Raw genomic sequence first — 27,370 nt, forward strand, 5'->3', positions numbered from 1 at the left:
CGTGGAGGTGTGAAATTAGGATATATCTTTATTTTTCCCAAATAGGTAGCCTTTTGTCTAATTCTATGTATTAAATGATCCATCTTTTCCTTACTGATTTGAAATATTAAATTTATCATGTAATAATTTTAATAGCAATTTTGCATCTGCAATAAAAATTTCTGCTCATAATAAATCCTCTGAGACAATGAACATAAATGTTTCATAGAAACTTCTCTCTAGATATTTCTCCAGATACACAATAGAGATATATGCTCTTAATTATACCCACATAGGCTTATGCTATACATAGTCAATATATATTTTCATCATCTGTCACTATTTGTTTGTGTTTATAATGTTTTCTTCCATTCATAAATGTTGTAATTTTATGCAGTCAAATTTATGTATTTTTATTTTTATGGTTTCTGTGTTTTCATGCTTAGAAAAGCTTTCTTTATGCTTAGATTATAAGAATGTTTACCTATCTTTCTGTAGTATGTTTATTTTTCTTTCTTTCTTTTTCTTTTCTTTTCTTTTTTCTTTTTTTTTTTTTTTTGCATTTGTATATTTGATACTTACAGAACTTGGTATAAGTCAATTGGTAAAATAGCCTAACTTTTCCAAATGGCCAATAGTTAGCCAATACTAGTATTAAATAAAGCATTCTTTCCCACTAATATGAAAAGCTTAGGTACTAAATATTTGTATATATTTGAGGCTATTGCTGGATTTTTCTACCCTGATCTACTGATTTATCACTTGAGAGCTAGTGGTACCAAAATCTTATCAGTACTGAAGCCTCATAATTATTTTGAATATCTAGCAGGGAAACATCCTGTAGAGAGATTTTAAACTACTAAGGTTCATTTGGTATATTAAATTATGTGGGAGGTATTGTCAAATGAAAAATAAATCTTCTTAGGTTATATTATATGAGAAAATGTTACTAATACAGATATTCTAGAAATCATATGAAATCCCTAAAACTGGTATATCTGAAATGTTACCAGTCATAATTCTGCTTATTGTAACCAAATTTCTTTATCAATTACAATGTAACTAGGTGTTTCACCACACTTTTAAGCCTTTTGTCATTTATAAACAGTTATTGTTTTATTCTGATGCCTTTGCAAAATGCTTTCTCTTCAAGATTTACTGGTTTCTGGTAAGTTTCTGATGATAGCACTAAACTGAACTGGGTAAGAAATTTTAAAAGTCTGATGGAAACTCTGATTCCATAAAACTGTTAACAAAAAGGATTAGTTACATGGGACTGAGGAAACTGATGAGTATGATTATAATTTCTGATTTTGTCTGAAATATTACTGGCTTTTAATCTATGTTTTCTAGATACAAAGAAACACTTCTCCTTAAGCTAATTATGACTCAGCAATTTGGTAAATTAAACCTATTAAGCAGACTTGGAACGGTTATCTTTTCTCTCTATCTGATCCCTACAGAGACTGAAACTCTTAGGTTCCCAGTGGTTTTATCAGATAAACTACAAAGATCACCTCCTAACAGGTATAGGAATCTCAAGGTATTTTGAGGACCTCAAAAAGAAAAGAAGTCACCTAAATCTGTAAGGCAAAATCGGTGACAAACCCTTAACACAGCTTTCCTGGCCCTAGGAGATCTTATTAAAATTTCAGCCTGAGTGACTCTTTATGAAAAGTTCTAGCACAGTCAATTTAAAAGAGCTTATATGATCAAATAATCAGACTTAACTTATGCTTAATTTACTGTGTTTCACGTAATTGATAATAAGGTTAATATCTTCTCAGATATGGTTGGCAATGTTTAGAAGACAAAGCATAGTGGTTATATTTGTTTTCTTTTGTTATATAACAAATTACCACAATATTAGTGGCTTAAAAAGATGCATTTATTAACTCACTGTTCTGTAAGTTTGAAGTCTGGCACAATATGATGGAGTTCTCTGCTCAGGGTCTCATAAGGCTGGAATCAAGGTGTCAGCTCATCAGGAAGCTTTGGGAAGAATCTACTTCTAAGCCTTTTCAGGTTGTTGGCAGAATCCAGTTCTTTGCAGTTTTAGGAGTGAGGTACCTCTTTTCTTGCTGGTTGTTGGCCAGGGATTGCACTCAACTCTTAGAGGACACTCTCAAGTCCATTCCATATGGTTTCCTACATCTTCAAGTCAGTGACAAAACACTGAAGCCCTCTCATGCTTTGAAACTCTGATGTCGTCTTCTGCTACAAGACAGAGAAAACTTTGCTTTTAAAGGGCTCATACAGTTAGGTTTAGCCCACTTAGATAACCTCCCTAACTCAAGGTCAACTGATTAGTAACCTTAATTATATCTAAAAATTCCCTATGATACTGTGAAATAAAATTCACATTTTATGGCGAGATAAAAAATTAAACATAAAAAATTTTCTCTGCCCTTTGGCCTCCTGTCTCCCCACTACTGTGCATTGTGTATCTGCATTATGCATCGACTAAACCTCCCTATAGGCAGAAATACCTGCTCAACCATAAAGAGCAACATTCTCCTAGTACCAATAAGGTCATTCCTTAAAAGATAACATTCTTTCCTAATCTTGTAAGGCGCCATGATAACACTTAGTTCTGGGTTGTGTAGATTTCTCTAATATGTCATATAATGTACAGCACTGTCTCCAAAACCTTATATAACTGTGCCTTGACTTCTGACAGGTGGAACAGTTCTCAGAGCTTTCTGAGTTGCTCTTCCTAGGTTATAATCCTTAAATTTGGCTCAAGTAAAATTTTCCATTTCTTTTTTTGATTGACTGATACTAATTTTTTTCAACACCACATAAAGTAATGTAATCACAGGAGTAACACCAGGGAGCAGATATCATAAGGGTCATGTCAGGATTTCACTCACCACAGTGGTGAAAGAAGTAACACCTTCCTTCAAAGAATTATATTGTTAAATGCCTATTAATTCGGCATTGACCTCCACACTCCAAACAATTTCTATTGAAATCCTTATCAGAATTTTTATACAGTTAAACTTCAAAGAGACCATTAATCACCTGGTGGTCTCCACAGCTTGGGAAAACAACACTTGTCATTTTTATTCATTCAATAAATATTTTTTTAGTTGCTGTGTTACTCAGAGTTCTCCAGAGAAACAGAATCAAAAGAATACATATGTATATATAAAGATAGATAGATGTGAGAGGAGATTTATTATAGGAAGAAATTCATATGTCTCAGCTCAAGCAGAGAGACTGAACTCGCCTTCCTTCCCTTTTGTCCTAGTCAAGCCCTCAGCAGATGACATGATGCTCACCTGAATGGGTGAAGGCAAACTTCTTTGCTCAGTCTGCTAATTCAAATGTTAATCTCTTCTGTAGACACTCACAGACACATTCAGAAATAATGTTTTACCAGCCATCAGGGCATCCTTTAACCAGTCAAGTTGACAGGTAAAATTAGCCAACACAGTTGCCTGCTATGTGACAGACACTGTGGCAGGTTGTGGGGCTGCAATGGTGAGCAAAGTTTCTTCTTTAAAGAGATTTTAAGGTTTAGGGGAAGGGTATAGCTCAGCAGTAGAGCGTGTGCTTAGCATGCATGAGGTCCTGGGTTCAATCCCCAGTACCTCCATTAAAAAATAAATTAATTATCCTAATTACCCCCCCAAATAAAAATAAAACAGTTGTTTAGTAAACATTAAAAATATATATACTTTTAAAAAATAAAGAGGTTAAGGTTTAGATGGGAGAGGTATGAATAAAAACTAAATAAACACATATATAAACTTATAAAGTATGACGAATGTCCCAAATGAGAGGAGAAAAAGGAGAGGAGAGGTTGAGACTGTTACCCCAAACTGGCTTCACCTCCTTGTGGGGTGTGAGCCAAAAGACACAATAAATCAAAGACTAAAAGAAGAAGGATTTATTACTTGAAGGAAGTAAGGAGAACACTGGGGATCTTTCGCAAAGTAGTGTCTCCCTGAAGAGCAAAATTGGGGATGTTTCAAGCTAAGGGTATATGCATATTCATGAAGGGGCTTGGGCAGTCTACAGAGTCCATGCTTTAGCTGACTGAAGTCACGAGGATCAGAAAAGGTCAACATCATCATTCCACAGGTTCCAGTGATCTCGTGGTTGAGTGCTTCAGGCTAATCTTTACTAATAAAACAGAACTGGGAATCTTTACAACTGATGTATTATTTTTGCTATGGTTACTTCTCTTGCCTGATAACAGTCCTTTGTTTCTACATTCTTTTGTCCCCTTAAGATCATTAATTACTGAGACCTGTTCAAGGGCAAGCATCATGGAGAGGCTTAGATCATAAAATGGCTTAGGCCAAAAATGGCTTCTCTTACATCAAGAAAGCTCTGCCTGGTTCTCTTTCTCCAGAGACCTCTTCCCCTATCTGGTTAAGGAGTAAGATTCCAGAAGGTACTATTTCCATAGAATACAATGTCAATAGTGCCCCTGCAGTTGAACGACACTGTGTCCCTTCATTGTATTTCACAGAGGAAGAAATTTTTTTTTAAATCTCCACTTTTTTTCAATAATGTACCTGTGGTTTTGCCTCATGTGAGAAGACTACCCTTTATCACTCTTCAGTGGTTTCTAACCATCAACCCAGTGAGTGAGACTATTGTTGGAAAACCCCTCCTTTATAACATATGGGAATTTCTTACTTGACATCTATTCCTCATCAAAGTTTGGTTGTCTGGGTCATTATCATCTTTCCAGCAGAAAAAATAGAATAAATTGGAGAATAGACAAGAGTGTGGAAATTTCCTGGGCAACAGATGAATAATTTTTAAAGGCAATGCCTAAGTGCAGGTTTGTCCTGGGTATGCCTGAGCTCCCTTCCCACTTCAGTGAAATTTAGCAATCATATCAGTGTCTTAAACCATTTAACAGAACCCCAGGCCAACAGATCTAAATAATCTTACTTTACTAATTTTGTGGTTCCCAGTTTGTAGGGTCAGGCAGAATTCTAATTGAGGGGATGGACTAAATAGAATATATCACCCAAATCAGCCCATATCCCATTCCCACGGGCTTGTCCTCTGCTCTGCCTTGCCACACGTACATATTCCCTACCTGTATTAGTCATGACTCTCCAGAGAAACAGAACCAATTGTGTGTGTGTGTGTGTGTGTGTGTGTGTGTGTGTGTGTGTGTGTTAATTATGAGAAACTGACTCATACAATCTTGGAGGCTGAGAAGTCCCACAGTCTACAGTCTGCAAGCTAGAGACACAGGAAAGCCAGTGGTATAATTCATCCCCAGTCCAAAGTCCTGAGAACAAGGGGACCTAATAATGTAAACATCAGCCCAAGAACAGGAGAAGATAAGACGTCCCAGCTCAGCAGTGAGGCAGGTAAAAAATAAGTCACTTCCTCTTTTGTCCACTATTTGGTCTTTTCAAGCCCTCAAAGGACTGAATGATGTCCACTCACATTAGGGAGGGCGATTCTACTTGACTGAACCTACCAATTCAGACACTAATCTCATCTGAAACACTTTCACAGACACACCTAGAAATATTGCTTAATCTGGGGATCCTTATAGCCAATTAAGTTAACTCATAAAATTAATCATCACACTACCCATTTCTGTTAAAAAAGGTGTAGTTTTCTTATTATCTCTTGGGTGAAGGACACAATAAATATGTTCTACTGAGCTCTTTTCAAACAACTTCTATCTGCCCTTCCCATGAAGTTGTGTAATAGCTCTCAGCTGTCTTTCACGAAAATACGAGACCTTGAGGAAATTACAGAATTTCTACAGACTTCCATTTTCTGATCTCTAAAGTTGGAGTAATGGTGACAACACCTATTTTATAGAATTTAGGGGGGAAAGAAATGAAAAAAACAAATGAAGCTCTTAAAATGAGGTGTGGTGTATGGTAAGTGTTCCACAAGTGTTAGCTATTATCATTAATTGTTCTTCCCAGAGGAGGCACCAGAACATCAAATCCGGATTCAGTTAGGGTCTCCAAAATTCTGTTACATGCCTTGGCAAGAGGTTTATAAAGTTAACCTTAATATTTTTTTTTAAACACAAAGTTCCATACTGGACAGAACATCTGTACTTTCTTATCAGACATTTCCTCTTCTTCATGGTCTCATAAAGAATGCCCTGTCATTCTTCAGGTTTGTCCAATAGAGTATTTTGAAATAACACTCAGGGTAGATGCTTCATATTACTTTATCCCATTACTATAAAATCAAACTTTATGTTAAAACCTACTCTCCTTAAAATACATTATATTCACCTGAAGCAATAGCCATAGAGGTATAAATTATGCCTTCAGTTTGCTGTGAACATATTTACTAAGAAAGTTAAGCACAAGGCTAATTGCTAAACTCTCTCTCAATGCTGTCTTGCTTTATCTTCTGAGTAACTTTTATACTGACCAGTCAAGATTTTGTAGCTCTTACTTCCTATAGTACTGAAAAATCATTTTTTTCCAACATAAAATTAGATTAAGTGTGCCTTTTCAAACTTATAAATCCTGGAAATTCTGATATGACCTCTTGCCCTTCTACACCTTCTTCCTTTGATTACTTCTTATGAATAGCCTATTTTAGCAACTTTAGTATACAAATCTACAAATTATGTTACCATGACATTTAAGGGCCTTCAACAATCTTGATGATGGTACCTTTAAAAATATACCCAGAATCTAAACACTTTTCATTACTCCCACTGCTGCTTCTCTGGGATCACCCAGATTATTGGAATATCTTCCCAGCTGGATTTTTGCTTCTTCCCTTGGCCCCACTCTCACTACAGTCTGATTTCAATTTCGCATCCAGAGCAATCAGATTATGTTACTCCTCTGCTCTAAACTCTCCAAGGGCTTTCTCTCTAACTCCAAGTAAAAGGCCCTCTAGGATCGAATCACACATCATTGTCACTTGTCTACATCATCTCCTGCTGCTTTTCCCCCTTGATCTCTCTGCTCTGGCCTTGGATGGCTTCCTGCTCTCCTTGGATGTGCCAGAGATGCTGCCACCTTAGGGTCTTTGTGCTATTGTATCCCAGAGAACAGGGCTCATTTTCTTACTTATTTCAGTCACCTACTCAGTGAGGCCTTCCCTGACACCTCTCCAAATTGCAAACCTGTTTCCTCTGAATTTCTTATCTTCTTTCACTGCTTTGTTTATCTCTAACCACCATCTTAATACTATGTCTATATTTTCCATTCACCTATTTGTTCATTTTCTACTCCTCTCTCTATGATATAAAATATTAGTGCAAATTTTTTTGTATGTTTTGTCCACTGATGTAAAGAGTACTTACATATAATAGGGGTTCAATTGTTATTTTTGATTCAATGAAACTAGCCCCAGCTTTCTTTTCCTACTTTATGTCCCTTTTATTCATTCACTCATTATTTATTGAACACATCACATTCTGGATATTATGCTGGGGTGACCAAAATGAACGAGACAGCCTCTTGCCTCAAAGGGCTCGTGTACTAGTAGGAGACATAAACACGCACAAACACCGATAAGTACTCTCAGAATGAAACCTCATACAATACATATTAGAACATGGAAGGAAGAATGATTTGTTTTAATTGGGCGCTGGAGGTAGGAAAGAAGGACTTGCTGAGTAGGTGTTCACTGAACGGGCTTTGGGAGGAAGGAAATCACAAACATTAAACAAAATCTGGGATGGGGAAGACTGTGGCAGGTATTGGAGCTGCAACTGGTTAAGACTGGAACAGAGGTGTAGAGAGGGAAAGCTGAAAAGGGGAACACAAGCCAGAATCTGGAAGCCCTTATGTGCAAAAGAGTTTGGACTGTACTATTTAGGCAGTTGAGAGTCACTGAAAAGGTTTTAGTCAGGAAAGTGTCACAGTCAGATCTGTTTTTCTAGCAACTTTAGAAGGATTACTCCGGGATTTGAATGGGAGGGGTTTGAGATGGGAGGCAAAGAGCAGGTAAATTTTTTTTAGAGTAATTCCTCATTTTTGCCTTTTTTACTCATAGTCCTCTTGTTAACTCTCAGCGGACTGCACAGCCCAACTTTATTTATTCATTAATTCAACCAATATAGATTAAGCCCTTACTTTGCTTTTGGGGATTATGGAAGTGGACAAGACAGAGCTCTTTCTTTAATGAATTTACAGTGTAGCAGGAGGAAACAAATAAATCATAAAAATAAAAGGCAAAACCAATAATAATTATAAATATCTAAACTGGTTGAATTTTTAACACATTTTATTTCGTTTTATTTTAGATTTCAACCCTCTTCTTACTCAATGAACATTCACCTTGAAGAGTACCTTTATCTGATCTCATGCTTTGTAATGCAAGGTCATCCATGAACTTTGAAATGTTATAATCCAGGAAATGCTACAAGCTACAGTACATAAATATCAGTCAGGTTTTTTTCCTTTCATTATATTATAACTTTTAGGGGGGGGTGGGATAGACAACTAACTTTATAAAGTAAAAAATTTATTGAAACATTTAGAATAGTTGAGTTAAAATGAGGAGCAAGCAAGTAGAGGATATTAAATATTATCATGAACCCAAAGGATAATTTTATAGAAGTCAAGTTTGCATAGATTAACAAACAAAAATAAATCTTTCTTTTTTATATCCAATTTTTGATTAAAGAAATTCAGGCTTTAACGTCTGAAGGAAGAATTTTTAAAGTTATTGTAATATAATTCAGCTGTCTCTGGGAAATACATTGCAAAAAGACAAAAAGAAAGAGAAGAAAGATATAAAAGAAAATTCACTGAAAATAGTTGTGTTTGAAGATTTGCTGTCTGTCCTTAAGAGCTATAATGAAGTTTTCCCACTGAACCTGGGAATCAGACTGCCCTGTGATAGTTAACCTTAAAAACTACATATAATGGATCAGAATAAAATTATACCAATTTTAATTTGTGTAATTGTACACAATTGTAAGGCTTACAATATATGGCTAGGATAGCAAGATACAGAGTCATTGTATGTGAAATTATTAATAAATCTAAGGGAAAAATGGGATCAATGAGAAGAGTAAGCCATAATATCCTGTGATTTTTGTTAAGTGAGTGTTGCCAGTGCCCAGCGGAGACTCTTTCACGAGAGGAATGTCCTCAGCCAAAGTGCCCCTCTGCCTCTGGTGGCAGAGAATTCTCCACTGTGCACATAGACAGGACATGTGAGTTTCCACTAAACATGAATGTTATAACTTCCACATATCCCCACTCACTGCTTCTGTAAGGCTTAACCTGGTATCTACAGATCGACAAACCACCCATCATACTGTGCAAAATTTAGTCTATGCTTCAATAACTAAGAAAAAAAAATTTGCTACCTGTGTTTTCCATAGTATACTCCGTGCTAAATTTAACTACAAAAAATCAGCATTGGGGAGAGGGAAATATCTCAGTGGTAGAGTTCATGCTTAGCATGCATGAGATCCTGGGTTCAATCCCCAGTGCCTCCATTAAATAAATAAATATTTATTTATTTATTTATTTTATGGCAAGACTTTATTCTACTAAATTGAGTTTCTTAAAGCCAAGAACAAATATTTTTTATGGGGTGGTAATTAGGTTTATTTATTTATTTGCTCATTCATTTTTATGGCGGTACTGGGGATTGAACCTTATGCAAGCAAAGCACACACTCTACCACTGAGCTATGCCTTCTCCCCCAACAAGAACAAATTTTTATTCCTTGTTATCTGCTACAGAATCCGTGCCACATAGTACAGTGTCTTGTACAAAACATGCAATCAAATATTTTAATGGAAAAAAAAATAACATCACAGGGACTTTTAAAAGTATATAATTTTTTTGTTCTAAATGATTATCCCTTGTATTCTATTAAAACTTTATAGAAATCAATAACTAAAAGCATAGGTTTTACTTTCAGTAAAGTCTGTTTTTAAAAAATGTCAAGCTTATTATAGAGATATATCATGCTACTTATGGAATAATAGAACATGTATATTTTTAAATTTTGGAAATAACTCACATTTTCTTTACCCAAATAGTCAATGTTTTTAATTCCTTGTTTTTACTTATTTATATGGTATACTCTTGGTGTGATTCTAGAGTCCTCTTGTATATGAAAGTAGTCACAAATCATAATTTACTTTTGTTTCTCTATTGTTAAGTAATTAATTTCCAGTGTATTATTTGGACTTCAAATGATATTATGATAATCATTGTTGTCATAAAGATTTTTGTATTTAGGATTATTTTTCTAAGACCAATTTCCAGAAGTCTAATTACTGGTACAGATGTTAATACTCTTAAGGTTTTTTAAAAAATATTGCCAAATTGTTCTCCAAGAGGTTAAAATCAATTTACACGTCCAATGGCAAGAAATAAAAACGCATGCTTCATTGCACCTTGCCATTTAGACATTACTTTTAAAAATCTTAGAGGATAGACAAAAGTAAACAACAACAGCAAAAGGCCAAATTATTGTTTCTAAGTGCCAATTATTATTTTGAACATGCATTGAATATTTCTGTTTTGTAAATTGTCTAATTATTTTGTTTTGCTGAGAGCCACATGCTATGTATCTAGATATTGCTGTTAGCATTTTAAAATAATTATTTTTCTTCATATTTTTATATTTGTATAATAAGGATAAACTTTCACTAGCTGCTTACTATGTATTCGTCCTTTACATATATTATTTCATTCAATGATTAGAAAACCCCTACAAGTGACTGCTTTATCTCTATTTTACAGATGTGGAAACTGAGACTTGGTGGAGTAAAATATGAATTCGCTACATTAGTATCCTCATTAGTTAATAAAGATCTTAACTTTTGGTCTTTCATGTCTTCTTTAAACATATTCCTTAGTCTGGTTTGCCTTTTAATTATTTTTACCAACAGAAGTGTTATATCTTGATGTCAAATCTTTCAATACTTTCTATTGTGTTTCTTTTCCTGTTACTTTTAAACTTATAAAGTCCTTCTCACTTTGGAGGTTTGATATATATCTAATTCATTCTTTTAATTTATCTATGCTTCCTTTTCTGTTTATTTTCAAGCACATGTCCAGAAGTACATTTGCAGGTGATATGAAGTAAAAATTGAAATGGATAAATTTTCAATAAACAGCCAATTGCACAAAAATTCAATTTGTTGAAGACTCTTTCTTCACCATTGTTTGAGATGTTTCTTTTACTACATGTTATTTTCTGATATATAACATTTATTTCTGAGTTAACCTATTTGAAGGAGTATAAAGCAAACTAACAGACTTCCCTGATGTGAGATTTTTGCTGACTCATTCTCCACTGAGAATAACTTCAATTCAGAGGCTATGCTCCAGGAAGGAGAAAATAGGCTTATACTCTCAGATTAATGGACAGAACCTCTGGAGTCCCTCCTGAAGATTCACTGAAGGTAAGAGGAATGCAGCACCCTGTAAAACACCCTGATTGTTATCACTTTTTCTGTTCCATACAGTTTTTCTACAAAACCTCAAGACTTCAACTCTAAGAGGGGCTCGCAGTCTTTAAGGCATTAGTCTGCTGTGATTCCGTTTGCCAGGCAAAACAATAAAGCTGCTCTTTCCTTTGCTCCTAAAACTCTGCTTCTGAATTCACTTTTGGGGGTGCAGAGGATGATTTTTCAGCAACATATTCTGTTCCCTTGACCTGATCATCAGTTTTGTGCCAGTACCATATTGCTTTAGCCATACTTGAAAATGTTAACACTTTCTTAGTATTTTTTCATTACATTTGAACATCTTTCATCTTTAGATGTTCAAGTAGTATTTAAGTTTTGTGAATAGAAACTAAATGACATGAATGCATCTTTTATAACTAAATTATGCTCTATAAAGAAACATATTTCAAAGATCAATTGTATTATTTCTTAGATCAATGTTTAAAACAAATTGCTGTAGCACTTCCATAAACTTTAAGACATCTGGAAGATAAGGTAGTCATCGACTATCTGACTGCAGAAACTCAGCTGGAAAGACGATGTTGTTATCATTTTATTGAGTATATAATAGCTTATTATTAACTTTTCTTTTAAAAAATCATAGTAACTGTTAACTACCTTGAGAAAAGGTCTACACTTTTGGCTGGAATTTTCCTTCTTATTATATACTATGTTTAGGATAATGATCACCTTTGATGAAAACTGTATTATATAAAAACATTGTCTTCCATCAATGCATCAGTGAAAATTACAGCCTTAAGGAAGGTCTGAATGCTGAGGGAAAAAAAGATCTTAATATATATATGCATTCATGCCTTCCCATTCCATGTCTTTCCCCATTCTTCCATTTATGCCCATTTCCTTGGCACAATGATGGAGCCCATTTTAAGTCCTTTTTCAACAATAAAACAAGCACTTCAAATATTCATCCTTGCAAACTCTAATGCAACTGCATCTAGCATTAACCTATGTGACGGAATTAGGGAAAAGATCAAATGTGGATATATAGGCTCTCAAAAGAAAAAAATGTCCTTAAGTAGCACAATAGTTTCCTGAAGAAAGTCTCATTCTGCTTTTTAAACACTTAATATCATTTTGTACCTAAAGAAACATAGAAAAGTGGTTAAAGATGTTAGTTCCAGAGTTCAAATTAAGGTATGGGATCTGGATTTGAATTTCTGGTTTGCCAGTCACTGACTGTGTGGCATATTACAGCTTTTTAATTTCACTAAGTTTTAGTTTCCTATTCTTTAAATTAATATAATTATAGCCCTGACTATGTCAGGATTAAGTGTGAAAACATCTGATTTAGAGCTCAATAAATATTAGTCATTATTTTTATTTTCTTTCCTCCAATACATTAGGAGCTCTTTTTGAGGGCAAGGTCTAACTCGCTTGTCTTATACCTGGAGTGCTCAGTGCAATTGCTCAATAAATATTTGTTAACTTTTGTTGTTAGGGAATTGCTAGATCTGAGACAACCATCTGCAGCATGCTATAATTTTTTTTAAATAATGTATTTCTTGTGGCATCGGATTACTAGGGCACATGGTGGCAAAAAGCAGGGAATTCCTTCTAAAACTGGTCACAAATCTTGATCATACAAGAATCTCCAAAAAGTTTCCAAATTATGAAATAGCTTTCTCTTCAATAAAGGTGATTTGCTAAACACATAGCTAAATATGATTAACTTACACTTTTGTAACATTTCTATGTACAAAAACTCATAAATCAAAAATTTTCATGAAACCCCACGTCCTGATTCATTTATTTGAAGCATGTACACAAAACCAAAAATCACATCTACATACATCAAAGATTTTCAAACATTTTGAAAAATATATTAATGTACTATTTTCTTCATAGTCTCAGAAAGATAGGCATCTTTTAACTTCACTGAGTCTTAGTTTCCTTATCTTGAAAGGAATCTTTCTGAGAATGTCAAATGAAGGTAGTGATGCTGTTTTCCAGCTAAGACCTTGCAATATTGTTCTACAAATGTGGAATCAAGATTCAAATTAAGGAGTGCCCAGTAGGAAATACAATGAGGGAAAAAGCCAGATGATCAGCAATGATATTAATTTAGTCATTCCTTCAGCCAGTAAATATTTACTGAGTGCCTACTATGCTTCATATACTAGGAAACAAAAGAACAAAGCAGAGATGGGCTGCCCTTATATAGTTCATATCTCAGTGGGAAAGACACACTACATAATGGGCAAAAATTGCAATTGTGATTTATAATAAGAGGGAGAAGTACAATATACTTTGTGAGTTTCTATCAAGGTATCAATCTAATCAGTAATATTTCCCTGAGGAAGTGACTTTTGAACTAAGCCAGAAGAATGAGTCAGTTAGCCAGGTGATGGGGTGTGTGTGTGTGTGTCCATGCAAATGTATGCTGGGCAATTGTGAAGGTGTGAGAGGACAGAGAAAGATCGTTCCAGGAGGGTAGGCAAGAGGAACACCGTGCACAGCAAAGCTCCAAGAAGCTGACAGAGGCCAGTGTGGCTGGATCATGAAGAATTGAGAGGAGGAGGAGCCTGGAGCTAGAGAACTAGGCAAAAGCCAGATCATGGAGGACCTCCAGGATTGAACCTGAGAGCAATGGAAAGCCAATGCAAGTCTTATCTGGGGGTAGAACATGGTCATAGGTGCATTTTTATAAATAACTTTGGCTGCTGTGTGGAAGGTGAATTAGAAAGGTTCTGAAATCGATGTGGAGAAACTAGATAGGAAGTTCTGATAGCCCAAGTAAGAGAGGATTTTTAACTACTCTGGGGAAGGGGCTGCGATTCCCAGGAAGTTGGCCATTGCCCACTCTTTGACCTTTTATGGTTAGCCTTGGAACTGTTATGGCGCCTGTGGGCATGTTATTCACCATGCTAATATATTACAATGGGCATATAATGAAGTTTATGGTCTGCTAGAAATCAAATCTCCCACCATCTTGAGCCTCAAGGCTTACTAGGGGTTGAATCTTCCACCATTTTAATGTTAATGCTGTGTCATTTCTTGAATGGCTGAGCCCTGCCCCTTTCCTTCCTGTCTCAATATGATGAAATCATTATAGGATAGTGTACTTGTTTGGGGTGAGCACTATTTGACTGTAATGCATAGTAATCAATAAGATAAAAGAAACAAAGCTAGAAATAATAGCAGAATATTAACTGCAAACTAAATTGCCATTTCCTAAAAGAACACTGCAGCGTGATGGCAATAAGAAGGAACACAATAACTACAAGGTCATGGCTCTATCAAGCAACAGAGACGACACAGTCAAATACTTGGCCCAATTACAGAATACCTAACTGGGAAAGACCAACACAAGGGAAACCAACTAAAAGATAAGAATCAGAATTCATCAGTATCTCAAGAAAAGTTCACGTGATAAATGACCAGTTTTGCAAATTTTTTTTATATTGTGGTTAGCATCACGTCCTCATTTTCTATATGTTAATACCCTTTAAGGTATTTTAAAAGATAATTTAATTATTAATTATTTAATTATTACAATGAAAACGCAACTTGTAATAAGCAATATTTATTTCTCTCATTTTCCAAGTATTGCACAATAAAATAAACCTCAGGCCTCAGTTGGCTGGCTTTAGAATCCTGGATTATTGGAGTTTAGACACTACTAAGGCAAATAGAATGTACTCTAGGACCTATAGCCCATCTTTAGGACCTATAGGGTCCTAAAAAAATGGTAATTAAAACAAGTCAAGGGTAAAAATAAAATCAAGATGAGAGAAATGTCACACAACAGTGAAGTAAAACAGCTAGTCTGATTGTACCTGTCCCCTTAAGACATATCCAACACCAGCCAATCTGAAGTCCTACCATTAGAATCCCCTCTCAATATGATAGAAAGAACAACAAACTCAGTGTCAGAAAATCTACACTATGTTGACTTGATTCTCTTTCTAACTGATTGTATGGCCTTAAGTTCCTTAACATTTCAGAGACTCAGTGTAATAAAAGACCTGCATGAAATAACCTCTAAATTCTCTTACAAGCCTAAACTTCTATGAATCTAGAAAAACACTAGGACATGAGAATTACTCTAAAGTAGAAGCCATTTTACAGAAATAATTTCAAAAGCATTAATAAACAAACACTCTTGCAGACATAGTAAGCAATTTTATGGTTATCAGGGGAGAGGGGACAGGAAGGGATAAATCTGGGAATTTGAGATTTACAAAGGTTAACCACTGTATATAAAAATAGATAAAAAACAAATTTCTTTTGTATAGCACAGGGAACTATATTCAATATCTTGTAATAACCTCTTAATGAAAAAGAACATGAAAATGAATATATGTATATATATTCATGACTGGGACATTATGCTGTACACCAGAAATTAACACATTGTAACTGACTATATTTCAATTTAAAAAAAGCATTAATATTCAAGGATTTCCAAGATCTTTGCTGCACCACTCAAATTTTCCTCAGCTCTATCCCGCCTTGACTCATATACCACTTAAAATTGTAATCATTCCAGGACTAGCATACTCAGTCCCTTCCTCTGCTGTTTTCCCCCAAAGCACATTCCACCTTTTAACATACTAAACCACTTATTTTTTTATGCTTTTGTCAATCTGTCTACCCCCACCACCAAATGTAAGTTTTACCTGGGCAGGGATTTTTGTTTGTCTTGTTCATGTATGTATGACACACATCTGTAATAGCACATGAGATATAGTGGGTAATCAGTTAATACTGTTGAATGGATGCATGGGTAAATCCCAATACAATTTCAAAATGAAACACTTGCCAACTTAAGTTACAATTATAAAATCAGACTTAGCCAACTATGCATTGGTTTATTAGCACAATGTTCCTTCCATATGGAAGTCAATTTTAAGTAGATTTGCCTTGTGAAATAATACAAACCTTTTAAAAAAATATATGAGTGAGTAGACATCATCTTGTTGAACTGATTTGACCTTGTTTCCAGGAGAGAGTTCGTTTAAGATTAGACAAGTTCAAAGTCTATGAATCATAAAACAATTAAAAAACTAAAAAGAAAATGACACTTTTATGCACTCTGCAAACTCAAAAACCATGTAAGGTAACACTATTGTGTGAGGAATTCCTCAGTGCTGATGTTTAGGGGCAAAAGGTTTGGCTATAAAGTAAGATAATGATTAAACGGATATATTCTAGGATTGATGCAACCAAATAAGCATTGAACATTGAAGGAATTCCCCTTTAGAAATAAACTTCAGGACAAATTTACCAAGCACACAAGAAAACTGGGCTCATTATTTTGTAGCCAGATTTCATTTTTAGCTGAAACTTCTCTCAAGTAAGTCATGTGTTAGTCTACTAATGATAACAAGAACAACAGAAGTAAACTTCAGAACTGAGACATCCAGGTACTAAGCTAACTACTGTATATTCAGTCATTTCAGTTGCAGTGTAACCAAACACACTGTCCAATGTTAAATTACCAGAACTGAAACTCAATTTGTTAATTGTAAGGCCCATGCTCTTCCTTACAATGGTAGGTTCTCTCTTGTTTCTAAAACTTAAATTTATCAGTATAAGGCAAAATTTGCTCCTACTGAGAACATTCAAAGCATATTTCTGTAGAATATGAAGATAAATTTACCACCCGAAAATTCAAACTACATCATTCCTTGGCAGGCATCATTGAAATTGGTTCATAGTATTTACTTTGAAGAAGATAGTGGTCATTTTAGGTGTACAAGTTCAGTTTTGTTTGTTAAAAAAAAAAAAGCAAGACATCCATTGCGCATACCAAATTATACTAATAATTCTCACCCCTGTAAATACACGTGCCCAACTTGAGGGTCTTTCTGCTCATTCATCTTCCCATCAGCAGCATCAAACCAAGTGCCAGCCTCACGGTACTTCGTACAAATTCTGAGTAAAGGAAAGAAGAATCAAGAAAGAAATAGCTACTCCAGTAAAGTCCATCTTTATTTGTTCAGATATGCCTTAAAATGTCAAATAATGCTGTTAATGGGAATTTCTGCAAGTCCATTCAAACAGACAGAAATTGAGCATTTACTATCTGTACAGCACTAGCTGTACAGCATTAAATAAGACACATTTCTACCTGCATGGAGCTCCACTCTTAAGGGGAAAGACAACTGAGTCCCTAATTGACCTTACTTTCTTCCTCAGGTTGAGGTACATGGTGGTTAGTCAGGAAAAGTTCCTCTAGGCCTTTGATCTTCTCCATGACTCTTAGAGGTTGATATGGAAGCAGCAACTGGATAAAATGTAGCCATGTTGCACAGACTGTGAATGGCAAAACCAAAGCTAGATTCCAGTTACTTCAGTCTACCATATATTTTCTTATCAGTTAAAGAAATATCTCTCTATTTTTACCTCTGCCTTTCTCCCCTGTCCCTTTCTCTCTTTCTTTAAAAACATGTTAAAGGAATTTTTAGAAATATGAGAAATTTTCAAAGAAATGTATGGTATCAGGAGTTCTCCGTGTTACTTGTTTTAGCCAGGTAATTTTGCCCTTCACTCAGTGTGGCCCTTTGCTCCCTAATAAACAGCAAACCCTCCTGAAAATGGATAACAACAATCGGGGTCCTGGATCCTCTACCTTATGCCCATCTCCATGCTTTACATAAAATATCACTTTTTCCATCATAAAAATAATACACTTTAAATATGGGAAATTTTTTAAATACAGAAAAGCTTAAAGAAAAAAACTGACAAATTCCACCACTAAAAAACCATTCTTCTCATTTTGATATATTTATTTCTATATAATTTGATATATAATTATTTGATATATTTATTACATCAATTAATTTGTCTCACATAGTTAATATCATGCTGTCACAACTTTCCCCAGCCATTTTTCTTGCATATTAATGTAGGTATTTTCCAATGTTATTGTAAGTTCTTTCTAAGTACATTTTTTCCTTTTTTTAAATTAATTTATTTTTATTGAAGTATAGCTGCTGTATAATACTATATAAGTGTACAATATAGTGGTTCACAATATTTAAGGGTTATACTCCATTAATAGTAATTGAAAATATTGGTTATATTCCTTATGTTGTACAGTATGTCCTTGTAGCTTATTTTACACCTAGTAGTTTGTACCTCTTAATCCCCTACCTTTATCTTGCCCCTCTTCCCTTCCCTCTCCCCACTGGTAACCACTAGTTTGTTCTCTGTATCTGTTAGTCTGCTTCTTTTTTGTTTTACTTACTAGTTTGCTGTATTTTTTAGATTCCACATGTAAATGATATCAGTGTCTTTCTCTGCCTGACTTATTTCACTTAGCATAATGCCCTCCAAGTCCAACCATATTGCTGCGCATGGCAAAATTTCATTCTTTTTTATGACTGAGTAGTATTCCATTGTACATGTGTATGTATGTATGTATCTATATATATATATCTCATCTTATTCATCCATTGATGAACACCTAGGTTGCTTCCACATCTTGGCAACTGTAAATAATGCTACTTTGAACATTGGAGTGCATGTATCTTTTTGAATTAGTGTTTTTGGGTTTTTTTGATATATACCCAGGAGTAGAATTGCTGAGTCATATAGTAGTTCTATTTTTAGTTTTGTGAGAAACCTCCATACTGTTTCCCACAGTGGTTGCACTAATTTACATTCTCACCAACAGTGTACATGGGTTCCCTTTTCCCCATATCCTCACTAACATTTGTTATTTGTGTTCTTTTTGATGATAGCCATTCTGATAGGTGTGAAATGATAGCTCATTGTAGTTTTGATTTGCATTTCCCTGATGATTAGCAATGTTGAGCATCTTTTCATGTGCCTGTTGGCCATCTGCATTCCTCTTTGAAAAATGTCTGTTCACTTCTTTTGTCCATTTAAAAACTGTTTTTTTTTTTTTAATGTTGAGTTGCATGAGCTGTTTATTAGGGTTGGTATTAACCCCTTATTGATCATATCATTAGCAAATATTTTCTCCCATTCAATAGGTTGTCTTTTCATTTTGCTGGTTTCCTTTGGTGTGCAAAAACTTTAAGGTTTAATTAGGTCACATTTGTTTATTTTTTGCTTTTATTTCCTTTGCTTTAGGAGACAGATCCAAAAACTACTGCTGTGATTTATGTCAAAGAGTGTTCTGCCTATATTTTCCTCTAGGAATTTTATGGTATCCAGTCTTACATTTAGGTCTTTAATCTGTTTGGAGTTTGTTTTTGTACATGGTGTTAGAGAATATTCTTTTCTATCCACATGGCTGTCCAGTTTTCCCCACACCACTTATTGAAGAGAGTGTCTTTTCTTCATTGTATATTCTTGCCTCCTTTGTTGTAGATTAATTGACCGTAAGTGCATGAGTTTAGTTCTGGACTTTCTATCCTGTTCCATTGATCTATGTGTCTGTTTTTGTGCCAGTACCATACTGTCTTGATTACTCTCGTTTTGTAGTGGAGTATGAAGTCAGGGAGCGTGATTCCTCCAGATCTATTCTTCTTTCTCAAGATTGTTTTGGCTATTTGGGGTCTTCTGTGTTTCCATAAAAAATTTTAAATTATTTGTTCTAGTTCTGTGAAAAATACCATTAGTATTTTGATAAGGATTGCGTTGACTCTATAGATTGCTTTGGCTAGTATGGTCATTTTAACAATTTTAATTCTTCCAGTTCAAGAACACAGTATGTCTTTCCATTGTGTCATCTTCAATTTCTTTCATCAGTGTCTTATAGTTTTCTAAGTACAGGTCTTTTACCTCCTTACATAGGTTTATTTCTAGGTATTTTATTCTTTTTGATGTGGTGATAAATGGGATTTTTTCCTTAATTTCTCTTTCCAGTAGCTCACCATGGTGCATAGAGATGCAAAAGATCTCCATATATTAATTTTGTATCCTGCAACTTTACCAAATTTATCGAAGAGCTCTAGTAGTTTTCTGATGACATCTTTAGGATTTTCTATGTATAGTATCATGTCATCTGCAAACAGTGACAGTTTTTACTTCTTTTCCAATTTGGATCCCTTTTATTTCCTTTTCTTCTCTGATTGCTGTGGCTAGGACTTTCAAAACTACATTGAATAGAAGTGGCAAAAGTGGGCATCCTTGTCTTGTTCCTGATCTTAGAGGAAATGCTTTCAGCTTCTTACCATTGAGTAGGATGTTAGCTGTGGGTTTGTCATACGTGAACTTTATAATGTGGGATTCTTTCTTTAGGGCAGACTTCCTAAATTAAGTCAGACATTTAAAGTGTATATTGCTATAATGTTTCCTTATTCTTGTTTTTTTGTATATATTTTTAATTGAAGTACAGTCAGTTTACAATGTGGTGTCCAGCATAATGCTTCAGTCATACATGAACACACATATCCCTATTCACTTTTAATAATTTTTGCTGCCTATTTTATTTCACTTTTATGAACACTTGATAGTCTTATTTTTCTTAATGTCTTTTCTGTTTTAATTTGCATGTCTTTGTAGTTAGTGTGAACATTTCACTATATCTTCTTTGTTCACTAGAGTACCATTGCCTTTTTGTGTGTAAATTGCCTATTTGTGTCTTTTGCCCAGTTCTGTTTGGGCTTTTGAATTTTCTTATACATGTATATGAACTCTTTATATATTGAAACTATTAATCTATTGTGATATTTGCAATGATGAGATATTTATTTAGTTGATGCCTTTAAATCTGAATTTATTCAAGATAATTTTTGTGTTCTTTTTAGCTTTATTTCAAACAATTATTTATAATTATTTCCATATCATTATTTACTTTCAATGCCCATCACTGGCCCTTTCCAGTTATTACACTTTTACTCTCAAGTTATAAATTTTTATTCCTATCTTATTCCTTTGATCATCTTTATTAGGCTATCTGGGTAATAATACTACTTACTCAATACCAAACACTTTTCAAGTCTTACCCAATTTACTTCTTACAAAAATCTTAGGTGGATTCTGTTAATGTCTCCATTTTAACAATGCACAAATCAAAGTTTTGAGTAACCTGTCCTAAGTCACTCAGCTGATAAGTGATGCAGTTGGAATTAAAGCCTTCTGAGCTCCACTTCATTCTCATCTTTGCCTTACTCCTTTGTCCTCTCTCCCATTAATTCTGTAATTCATTAAAAAGTCTTCTTGTGTTATTACAGTAATTTATTTTAATAAGACAGTGACTTCCTCAGAGGGATGATTCTCTAAATGGATTAAGGATGCTACTACAGGCTAATTAAGGTATATGGTTTTCAAAGCACCAACTTAAGCAATTAGCCTACTGGTCTAATCTCTATGCAACTGTCTCTAAACACTTACCACTTTCCATAAACATGTATTGAATCTTTATCTGTATAAGTTGCTGTGCTATTAAAACATAAAAAGACATTCCTAATTATATAAAACACTAATAATAAATAATAAATCTTTCATTTGGCATAGATAATGAACAGAAAGACTGGGGAGGGGTAGAAATCACTTTGGGCTAGTGTAGACAGAGAATGGTTCACAGAGGAGTAAAATTCAGGCTTCTTTTTGTTATTGACTTGACACATGGCTAAATCACTTAGTTTTAAATTAAGTCAGTTTATTATAATCTGATCACCATTTTGCCCAAGATGAGGCTGTTGCTTCCAATGGTTAAACAATGTCAAGAGAAATAACCTCTTTGGAGATTATTATACTTACATTGAGTTTTCCTTTTTAAGTGCGTGTGTGCATAAAAGCAGTATGATGTAATCCAAAGTTCATTCAGGTACAGTCATTCAATGTCCTCTGTCATTCAGACAGTCATATGTCCTTTCCACATAAAAATTATTTAGTCATAAATGGGTGGAGAGTGTGTGGATCCTTTATTGCTGTTGCCACAGTTGAGTCATTTATCTTGCTCTTTGGTCTGGAAATTTCAAGTATATTCTTTCTCTGGCTCAGATCAAGTCCACCAAGGTGAATTTGCATTCTTTTTTTTTTTCCAGAATATTGAACCGTCATTTTGATTCAGGTTGGCAAAGTAGAAGAGGTAGAAGTAGGGGAAGTGAATTATTGGAGAGATCAGAGAAAGAAGCACACTTAACACCAAAAGAGTCAGGTGTGGAAGAAACTCCTGAAAAATTAAAACTTTTCTTCTTAGGAGAAGAAGGAAAAGTGGGAGAAAAGCTTAACAGATAAATGGTAAGAGTGGCCTGAGGAGATAACAAAGGGCTGAGGGAGCTAGGATATGACTCTGCATCTAAATATACAATCAGAGAGCCTTTACATTTTTCAGAATACATTTTTAGTCAATGCCTGTTGATTGATAGAAACACATGTAATAGATTTTCTATTAAAGGCAGAATTTAAAATTTCTGAAAATTCTATATTTAAAGAAATAGAAACATTGATTAACAACACATTTACAAAAATTAAAAAGCAAAGAATTAGAATTAAGACCCATTTGTGAATTGTTTAATAGGCTGTGAGATCAAGAGAACAAATGAGAGTAGCTAAAATATTCGTGGTTCCACATCTAATATTTACTATTTCAATGCACTGACAGAAACTCACCATTTATAGATAGTAGATAGGAAATATTCTTTACATTTAAGATTGAGTTGTTTGGAAGTGTTAATGAGGGCGTGGAGAAAAGTGAACCATTGGGCACCACTGGTTGGAATGTAAATTTGTGCCACCACTATGGAAAACAGTACGGAAGTTCATCAAAAAATTAAATATAGAACTACCATGTGGTCCAGCAATTCCACTTCTGGGTATTTATTCAAAGGAAAAAAAACCCACTAATTCAAAAAGATGTATTCACTCTCATATTCACTGTCACATTATTTACAATAGCCAAGATATGGAAACACTCTAAGTGTCCACTGATGGATGAGTAGATAAAGAAAATGTGGTGTGTGTGTGTATACATACACACAAAATGGCACAATGAAATACTGTTCAGCTATTAAGAAAGAATGAAATCTTGTCATTTTTGACATGGATGGAACTTGAGAGCATTATGCTAAGTGAAATGAGCCAGACAAAGACAAATACCATATGAACTCACTTATACATGGAATCTTAAAACAAAAACAAAAAACAAAGAAACATGCTCATAGATACAGAGAAAAGACTAGTGATTGCCAGAAGCAGGGGGTGGGAGTGGGCAAAATGAGTGAAGGGAGTCAAAAGGTACAAACTTCCAGTTATAAAGCAAGTCATATAATAAGTAAGTCATGGGGATATAATGTACAGCATGGTGACTGTAGTTAACAATACGGTATTGCATATTTAAAAGTTACTAAGAGAATAAAATTTTAAAATTCTCGTCATTAGAAAAAAAATTCTGTAACTATACATAGAAATGGATGTAAACTAGACTTATTGTGGTGATCATTTTATAATATATACAAATATTGAATCATTATGTTGCATACCCGAAACTAAAAAATGCTGTATATAAATTATACTTCAACCAAAAAAAAAAACCAACACAAAACATTGGTAGATCTTCACAAATTAGTTTCGCTTGAGGTAGGGTTAGAAAGGTGCATTTCAGAAGCAGTTAATGTTACTTTGGATGGCGAACAGTTTCAAGAAAAAAAAGGCAACAAGTCCACAATGGTATTATGGTATCTCTACCACAGGAAAAGCACTATACAAACTACAGTACTAACAAACAAACAATAAAATACACAATCCCAGTCTATCTGGGCCTGGAGAACTTCTACAAATAAAATAATCTACAACTTGTCTGAAGGCAGAATATAATTTTTAAACTATCTATCACTATAATTTAGCATAATTTTTGGCTTATGACCAACACTCAGTAAATGTTTGTGGTACAAATGATACCTATTGAGCATTTTCTATGTGCCAGACATTGTTTCTAGGTGCTTTGAACAAAACAGCATGACATTTGAGTAAAAGACCTGAGGGAAAAAAATGAAGAAATGAATCATATGGTACAGCTAAATTAAGAAAAGAGAGTTTCAGGCAGAGGTAATGGTAAGTGCAAATGCTCTGAGGTGCCAAGCATGCTTGGATGATGAAAGAACAGAAAGCTGATGAGATGAACCAAATAACCCAGGAAAGAGTAATAGGAGATGAGGTCTGCAGTGGGAGGGGGCCAGGGACTTACAGGCCATACAACTTTACCCTTAGTGAGAAGGGAAACCACTGGATTGTGAAAAAATTTGACTTGACTTACTCTTAACAATAGACCCTGGGGAGGGGGAGGTAGAGAGAGACTGTTAAAGAGGGTAAAGGTATTGAATTGTACATTATGGGGGATTTCTTGAGTTTCTTTTCCTCGGTTTACATCTTTTTATGGAGCACATTTTTCCTCTTTCTTCTGAATAAACAGCACAGGGGAGATAAAAAATAGGGGTAAAGGTAAAAGCAGACCAGTTTTGAAGTTATTGCCTTATTTGTGGGGACAAATGCTGGGGAAAGTGGCGACAAAGATATGAAATGGTATCGTATTCGCTCATTTTCTTTATTATTTAGGGACAGCCTTTTTTCTTTATTATTCTGTTGAAAGTATTAGGGAATAAATAAATGTAGCTACATACATGACTGAAAAAGAATGCCAAGGAAGGCCAAAAATAGATTGAGAGGGGGTATTACTATAAATAGACAGTAATTGTTGAGTGTTGAAGAGTTTCAGGGCCATTTGCCTTTGGGTACAAGCCTTTCAAATACACAAATCACTTAATCTTATAATAACACTCTATGAAGTACCATTATTATCACCTTTTTACCAAAGAGCCAACTCAGGGACTGAAAAGTTAAGAAACCTGTTCAAAATTACACAGTAAAACACAGCAGAAATAGTACTTGAATCTAAGTTCAGGTTGTTTGGTGGAGTCAGTGCAGAGAAGAAAATTGCTGGAAATTAATTTAGTTTCAAGATTTATACGTAGAAAAGCACAGAGTGAAAAAAAGAGCAAATCATCTGAGAGGTGAGTTGGGTTGAAATGGAGTGAACATGCATGTATGTGTTGGGGACAAAGAGTGAAGAAGTTAAGTAGATGAAGATGGTGAGAGAGAGTGTGTGTGTGTGTTGCAGCCAGCCTTTAAAAGCTAAGTGCAAAGTCTCAATGTGATAAACTTGGTGTTAGGGAGCCACTGCAGGCTTTCTAAGATGGAGTCATAAAATGAAAATGTTTCATGGGGCTCGAAAAGGCAGTGGAGGGAGTGTACAACAGTGTACAACAGTGTAGGGGAGTGATTAAATAAGAGTGCAGTTGTCATGGACCTAGAGATGATCATACTGGGTGAAGTGAGCCAGAAAGAGAAAGACAAATACCATATGATATCACTTTTATGTGGAAATCTAAAGAAATGACAGAAATACTTATTTACAGAACAACCAGACTCAGACATAGAAAACAAACTTATGGTTATCAAAGGGGAAAATGGGAGGGATCAATTAGGGAGTTTGGGATTAACAGATACATACTACTATATAAAAAATAGATAAACAACAAGGTCCTACTGTATAGCACAAGGAACAATATTCAATATCTTGTAATAACCTATAATGAAAAAGAATATGAAAAGGAATATATATGTATGTATAAATGAATCACTGTGCTGTATACCAGAAACTAACACAACATTGTAAATCAACTATATATTTTTTCAAAAATCCTGCATTACTTTAGGAAGGTTTTAGAGCAGTTTACAAGGATATGTAAAATACATAACAAGAACACGTGAAGTAAAGCAAGGTAAAACAAAAGTAGAAACAAAAAGCAGAGGCACGTATCAGAATAAAAACGCATGTGACAGAGGAAAGTGTTATACATTTGCCCCAGGTGGATCACAGGGTTGGTGTTCAAGTCTTTAAACAGTTAAACCATGTTGTACAAAGGCATATCCAATTAGAACACAGAGAAAATGAGTTGCCTATTAGAAAGCCTAACTAACAGTATGTAAAGAAAGAAACTTGCTTGTATGGCTAAGAAAAAAAAAATCAAGGCAAGTAAAGTTTGGAATATAGTATGGAAAGAAAATTATGGCTTTGAAGTAAGAGTTATTTAGAGAAAGTAGGGAAAATATGTTATGCAGCAAAAAATAAAGGAGTTTTCTTCTTTTAAACTTTACCAATGAGCTGAGAGGTAACTCTTGTTAAGTTGGAGAATGCAGACAAAAGATTACAAAAATATCCATTTCCCCTAGGCTGATGAGTATGAAAAGCTCTGATGTGGGTTAACACTGCTTTATGAATTTGATTTATGAAGATTGCACTTACTTTTCAACTTGAGGAAAACAGAGGACCAGAAAGAATTGAAAATAGTAACATGAAATATGGAATTAAATTACAACTAAAGTAATATGCTACAATACAAGATACTTTACTAATCCGAACTAAAATGTAGGAGTTTTTAAATATCTTGGGGAAAAACATGGGCATTAACCTGATGGCTAAAATTTGAAAATACTACATTCTTTTAAATACATTTCTACCTTGAAATGTCCGTTTTGACTTACATGTTCAAATGAAAAACCTCCTATTTATTTCCTTCCATTTATCTTGAAATAAAAGATGAACAGCTACACCTCAGAAACTGTCAAACATACTGAAGAAAAGACTTGCAGAAAAATTACACCTGGCCTTTTTAAGGGTGCTGCTAGGGAGGGAGGTTTAATGCGTTTTAACTGTGGATGGGCAAGTTCGGAGGATGTTTTATTAAATATACTGGATGCGATAGCAAAGAAAATTTCCCTTATCTACTCGAAACGCAAGGAATGAAGTGTATATCCCCATTTATATCTATACATACATACTTGTGTGGATGTGGAGACTTCTGTGGTCTTGTCCAGGCATGACTTAAATATAAATATCCCTGATGATTCAGCTGAGAAAAGGTTCTTCTCTCATCCTATCGCTGAGGGAGAACAGCAAGGACATTCCTCCGGTGATTCCAACCTGTTTCGTAACCAATCGTGAGGTCAGCATTTAATCTAGCGGGCCGGGAGCAGTCCCGAGTAGTCAGGCTGATTGGCTGGGCAGAGGAGCACGAGGGCGTGGGCTGCGTACTTGCTCCTCTCTCCCTTCGT

General features: G+C 34.7%; 1 long non-coding RNA gene across 1 annotated transcript; it reads right to left on the bottom strand.

Moving 5' to 3' along the window:
- Positions 1-1,860: 1,860 nt before the first annotated feature.
- Positions 1,861-27,235, bottom strand: LOC141578179 (uncharacterized). Its single transcript, XR_012508245.1, has 3 exons — positions 27,098-27,235; positions 17,171-17,272; positions 1,861-2,196 (listed from the first exon to the last, which is right to left on the bottom strand). It is a non-coding gene; the product is annotated as an uncharacterized LOC141578179 (long non-coding RNA).
- Between the last annotated feature and the right edge of the window lie 135 nt (positions 27,236-27,370).

Source organism: Camelus bactrianus, chromosome 7 (assembly GCF_048773025.1).
Source record: "Camelus bactrianus isolate YW-2024 breed Bactrian camel chromosome 7, ASM4877302v1, whole genome shotgun sequence".
NCBI classification, from domain to species: domain Eukaryota; kingdom Metazoa; phylum Chordata; class Mammalia; order Artiodactyla; family Camelidae; genus Camelus; species Camelus bactrianus.